Raw genomic sequence first — 6,320 nt, 5'->3', positions numbered from 1 at the left:
CAGGTGGGTAGCATATGGAGTAATTCCTTCAAATAGACCTACAGTAAAGATAAGACTAAAATGCAAATACTGTGCAAATCTTGTTTTTTGCTTATGTTTTAAGGGAGAGTTGGACTCTTGCAATTCTTTTTCTACTCACTTGAGGGTCAGTGAAAAGGAGCCGAACATTTCACAAAGTAGGAAAAGATGTAAATTAAGATGGTCACCGTCTTTAGTTTGTTTTTTTTACTGATTTGCATCAGTTTGTTTCTCCTGTCTCCTCAGCAAGAGGCACGTGTAACAATCTGGGTGCCCTTGTGTGTGCCTACACAACAGGAACCCTTTACTGGAAGTGAGCGTGTGGAGATCCCTGTATGGTCAGAAGTCCAAGGGGTGTCTGCCAGCATCCAGCAGGCACACTGAGGGGTTGGAGAGACGTGGGAGGGCAGTAATTCCCTCTCCATCAGTTGCATCTCTGGGAGTCTCTGCCCACAGAGACCCGCTGAAAGAGAGAGGGCAATGCCAGCAAATTGCTTTACAAGCTGTTGTTTCTGCTGGATACAGGGCTGCTTATAAAAACTGTGGAACTAAACAACCAACACCTCAACAAAAGAAGACAACTGATCTAAGCAAGAAAATTCTCCTTTGATTTATTGAAAGATGTCTGATGCAACAAATTGTTGCAAAGTTGTTTTGGGTCTACAGCAGTTGCTAGGTGGGATCAGCCATGTCCCAGGACTCAGTTCTTCATTCTGCAGTCATGTGCAAAGGTCCACAGCTGCCCTGTCCATTTCTCGGCGTTTCATTTTTTTCTCTTAACTGGAAACCACAGACATCCTAATCTAGTAAATGTAATATACAGCTTTGGAGTGTATGCAGAGAATATCTTCTTGCCTCTCCACTGACATGAATTCATTTCAAGATAACTAAGAAGGAAATAAATTTTACTTTACTAGCTTAACAAAATGGGACAAACCAGCTGCAAAATAGCAGATTAGTGGTGCTAGAAGAGAGAAAAGAGAGTGTTTGTATCCCTAAATTGGGACATACTCAATTCCCCTCAGACTCATGTTCTTGAGAGCCACAGGTCCAGGACTTGATGCTCCTGAAGCCACTTTTTGTTGCTTAACCCATGCACTGTATCTGTCAAAATGGAGACTGCCTTGCCCTGCAGTCCCAACCTGAACTCTGCTGGCTTTGGATAAAAATTCCCCAGAGTTATTTCTCTGCATATTGAACAATTATTTGTCATTCCTTGATACATTTCTCAGCTCACTGCTCCAAGGGATACTCACTTTCATGCACACAGGCAACATTTGATGAAAAAGTGCTCTCTAGGATGCCTTGGGGAGTCCACTTTTCTTTAAAATGACAGCAGTGAACTATTGCTGGGAAGAGAAATGTTTCAAATTCTTACATCCCCATTCAACACGATAACCATTATTCCAGCCCTACCTGAGTGCTCGGGTAGCACATTTGGACAATACCTGGGTCATGTCTCCATGCAACAAGGTCTTGTTTCTTTTCTGTGCCTTTCCTTTCTGAACTACCACCCTTTGCATTTTTAAAGGGCTTGAAACTCATTAATCATCACTGATTCAAGAGACACAGGACTAGATTCATGGCTTTAGTGCCTGTGAAGTAAAATTGAGTTTGTAATCTGTCAGCAGTCTCACTTCACAAATTAAACTGTGGAGTCTCTGTCGAGTCTGGGGCTTTTGAAATCCCTAGAGCTTTTCTTTCTGTGATCTGAAAAATACAGCAGTAGCACTTAAAGCAGCTCTTTGTCTCGTGAAAGCATGCTGACTCTGAATCCCGAAGGTTCATACAGACCCTGGAAAGATGTTATGAATACGACAAGTATAGGGTTGTCTCATTGTCATTGAAACTGCACTTTTTATTAACTTATTTTGGGGAACAGGAACTGTGTTTGTTTCATCTTTGATTAAACAGTTGTCCCAAAATAGCAACTGTTGGTGTTGTGAGCTTCTGCGTGGAGTGAAGCTCCCAGCAGCTGCTTTGCTCTCCCCAGTCTTCCCCGAAGGTGCATCAACCCTGTACGTGACTCCCCTTTTGCACCCTCCTGACGAGCATGAGGGCTGAGGCTGACAAACCCTTTGTCCCTTCCAACCGTTTATATATAATTTTTCCTATAAGCTGGTAGGCAGCTCCTCCGCCTTTCCAAGTCTCTTCAATGAGAACTATAGACATCCCTTTCTGAAATAGCTCCATTCATATTCATGGGTTCAGAATAGGCGACAAATGTATTTCTGCTCCTCAGCTAATCAGACCTTGGTGAGCGCAAGGTGCGAGCATATCCCGACTTCCTTGTAGTTAAATCTATTAATTCGTCCCATAGAAAAGGCGAAGCACTCCTCAGGCCCTGGGAGTACCAGCTTACTCTCTTTGTTCACTGACCACTGAAGGAGGACGGCTTTGCTTATACCTCCCAGTTAGGTTTTTTAGTCAGCCAGACACCCTACCCAAAATCTTTTCCTCATAGAGCAAAGGTTAAGAAGTAACTTTTTCTCTCTTTCAAGCTATAATTACTTTTATTATTTCTGAGGCTAGAAAATAAACAAACCCAACCCCGAACAGTTCAATCCAAATCAAGCAAATTACTCATTTTTCTTGCAGGAACAGAACAAAACACATGAAAAATATTATCCACCAGTTGGGCTATTGGGACATATTCTTTAGAGGTGATGGAAGCAAATTCAAATCCCCTCCTAGAATGAAATAGATTCAATCTCTATCTTTGCTATCCCTGGCGCTTTGGAGATAGATTCTCCTCATTTTTGGTGAGTCTGAGCCTCTCACCCAATTTATCCAGCAAGACTGTTTGACTTGAATTCACTAATAGTTTCTCACTCATAGTGCCTCAGTACATAAGAACATAAGACCAAATTTTTGGATTAGGGCATCCCTGGGGCAGGGACTGGCAGCCCTGTCGGGCTGAAATGGGGTCCTGGGCCATAGGCAGGGTGGGGGAAGCCCGAGGGGGCTGCCATGGGGCAGTAAGCGCTGGTGGTGCCCTCAGGGCCTGGACATCGGGGTAGCCATGCAAATTCTCAGCATCCATGGCATCCTATAAAGAGGAGATCTATAGCTCCACCACGTATTTTGTATATGGCTAATTTCCCCCCATTTGTTCTGCAAGAGTTTCCAGCTAATCTTATCTGAGAAAATGAACAATTGCTTCTTACTCTCTCCTCGGTGCTCCCTTGATAGTCCTCTATCTCATCCTTCCCTTATAGCCTCTTTTCATCCCAGGCCGAAGACTCCCAGCCTCTTTAGCCACTCCTTGGACAGAAGCTGGGTGACCAAAATATTGTGATTCTATTTGTAAATAAGGTATCGCTCCCCCTACCCCCCCCCCAAAAAAAAAAGAAAAAGTGGCCAGAGCTCTCTAATGCTTCCCAGCTGCTTTCCTTGCGTGCCCTGTAGTGTTTCTTAGACACTTCTCTGTTCCTGGCTCATATAACCAGACAGCTTAATCCAAAAGAAATACCTAGTGAAAACACCCTCAGCTCAGTTCCTGAAGGGGTTTTGCACATGCTCTCTCCTTTCAGTTATCTCATTCCATAAAAATGATCTTAATTGTTTTGCACGCTTATCCTGGATTAAAGGGGGACTGCTACGTGCAAAGCTCCAGCAAAGGGCCTAGCACAGAGAGCTCTTCTTTTCCTCAGATATGGAAAAGGGATTGTGCCTGATCCCTGCGCACAGTCTGGAGTTTGTGTCTGCTCTTCCACGTGGCTGGGCAGCTGAGCAGAGAGGTGGTCAGGCAAGGCATTTCTTTCCTGTTAAGCGTGATGATTAAAAGTCCTCAAACCCCCAACTCCTGCGAGCCAGGACTGAAAGCCAGAACATTGAGAGACATGTGGGACAGGAGTAACTGAATACATTTCTGGCTCAGGAGGCTGAGATAGGGATTTGCTGCCTTTCCTCTGCCACAGCAGCTCCCCGACGCTGGCTGCCTGCTGCCCCAGGCACAGGAGCCCTCCTGGGGCAGGAGGGGAAGGGGCAGAAAAGCGGCTGCCATGGGGGCTGTCAGCCCTGCTGCCTTTGCCCACTCCTCTGGACAGTGCTAGGTTTAGCCAGCAGATGGTATTGCTGGCACACGCCTCTGCAGAAAAGTTTTGTGAGAGGAATAATCAGGGAAAAAATTGAGCTAGGACAGTTGTGGTGCTGGGAATGAATGCAACCTCAGGCTCACATGGACCAGGGAATTGCCCATCATTGCCACTTCCATCCGAAAGCCGTGCAACTTTTGTTTTTTACTGTCCTACTATTGCCCAGCCTTTCTGCATCGATTGTCCGAAAGTGGGATTCAGCAGGATGCATACAACGCTCAGGGTTCCTTTTGGCTGATGGATTAACTGTGCTTTATATTTACCTTTCTCTTATGGGGAAGACTAGTATTTTTACCATTCATCGATGCTGTGAAGAAAGCACTGGAGAACTCTGGAAAAAATGAATGCAAACGCTCTCGCTTGGTCACTGGTTCTCAATGACCTGGTAATTAGAGGCATCCTGCAGCACTCCTAGTCTTAGAAAGGTCTGCTTGTTGACTTAGTTTTTTACATAGTAGTTTGCTTAAGATATTTTTCCCCCAATATCCATTAACACTTGACAGAAAAAATATCAGTTCCAGAAAATGGAACATCCATACCTACTGAAATTACATATAATTAACCAATTAGACACTGAAATCTGCCTCGGTGTTCAGAATGAGTACTTACTGGAGTATAATAACCTTCAAAACCCCTTCTCTCTTCTAAGGAAATAATTACTATTGCTGGCTTCCTAATTTCACACGCTGGCTGTTACTGCTTTCTAGACAGCAGCTCTAGGCAAGAGTCCTTCCCATAATTTCTTTTGGGCCAGAGTGCTCCTTGGAGCTCCTTGGAACCTTCTCCTAAAAAACATGCAGCACAGGACTTTACAAAGCCATTTGGTGTCACAGCCAGGACTCATCACATCTGTGCTCCATGCTGTGCAGTGACTCTGATTTCAGGGAAATGTCTTATTTCCATGTCCTCTCTACAATGTTTTGTTTATATCATTTTCCACGGTCTACAGCCCAGGAGACATATGCATTGCATATGACGATCTAATTCAGGTTCATGTCTTAGAAATAAATGCCTTCACATACTGACTACATGTAGGCTAGGCCTTTTAAATGTAATATATACTGTGAATTATTATGGCAGATCTTCATGCATCCTTCTAGGTAAGGTAATTTAGTAAGACATACAAGTGACCGCCTGAAGATCTGCATTTGCCTTGTGCAAACGGAGGCAATTACTTTGATAGTGCTCTCATTTCTCTAAATCTTCTACAGGAGCTGCCTAGAATATTGCAAATATCAGTGAGAAAAAAATATAGGGGGAGGAACAGCATCACAAACTTAGTGTGTTTCTGCTACTTCTGTGCAGCAAATTGCAGCCAGCTGGCGCATATAGGGTGCACAGCTCCTTCACCAGTTTTTCTGGCTCCACAAAAGCCATAAAGGAAAGGAGACAGGAGCTCTGCTTTGCTCTCTATCACCTGTGTGCCTCTGGGCTCGCTCTATTAGAAATCACCCTTGCAGCCTGAGTCCATGAGAGGGGGAGTGCTGTCACCAGCTGGGTGGAAACCATGCACCACAGAGATCTAAGTGCTGGAGAGTTTCTAGTTCATTTAGTAGGGGCCCCATCTTAAGTGATGCATATTTTAACACTAAGCTCCAGCTATGGTCATCTTGAGGCTGCTGTTCCCTCAGCAGCACTGTATTTTGTGTGCTGGTTGGTAATACGGTGCATGTGGGCTGGAACGAACAACCTCGTTTCTTATCACACATCGGCCTTTGAAGCTACTTCGGCTAACAGTAAAAGCATAGTGGTTTAACTACCATTTTGGCCTCCTCAGACTTCTATTAAAGTGCAGATATTCTAATATAACCAGGGGAAAAAAGAAGATTTCTTGGTGGAATTTTGTACAAATGACTTCTGTTCTCTTTTCTGATCACTTTAAACAATTTTCTCTCTAAGATCCCATTCTTCCTTTCACTAATGCACTTATTGACTTATATCTGTGGAAGCACTTTGCCTCCTGGCTCCTTTTGCTGGCTCATTACATGTATTTATTGCTGCATTTCTCTGAAGCAATTTCATTAAATTCTGCTTTATGGTTATCGCAGATATCTACTGTTAGTATACAGTGCCCTTTCATGCTCATAGCAAGTGCAAGTTCATTCTGTCTCTTAAATTTTATTAATCTCTTTCAATCATTTAAAAATGAAAAAAACAGTTAAGTTACTGCAGCATTTTGCCTCTTCCCATTAACAGCAAAATAAA

This window comes from Gymnogyps californianus, chromosome 1 (genome assembly GCF_018139145.2).
Source record: "Gymnogyps californianus isolate 813 chromosome 1, ASM1813914v2, whole genome shotgun sequence".
Taxonomy (NCBI): domain Eukaryota; kingdom Metazoa; phylum Chordata; class Aves; order Accipitriformes; family Cathartidae; genus Gymnogyps; species Gymnogyps californianus.
Note: the sequence above shows the minus strand (reverse complement) of the source record.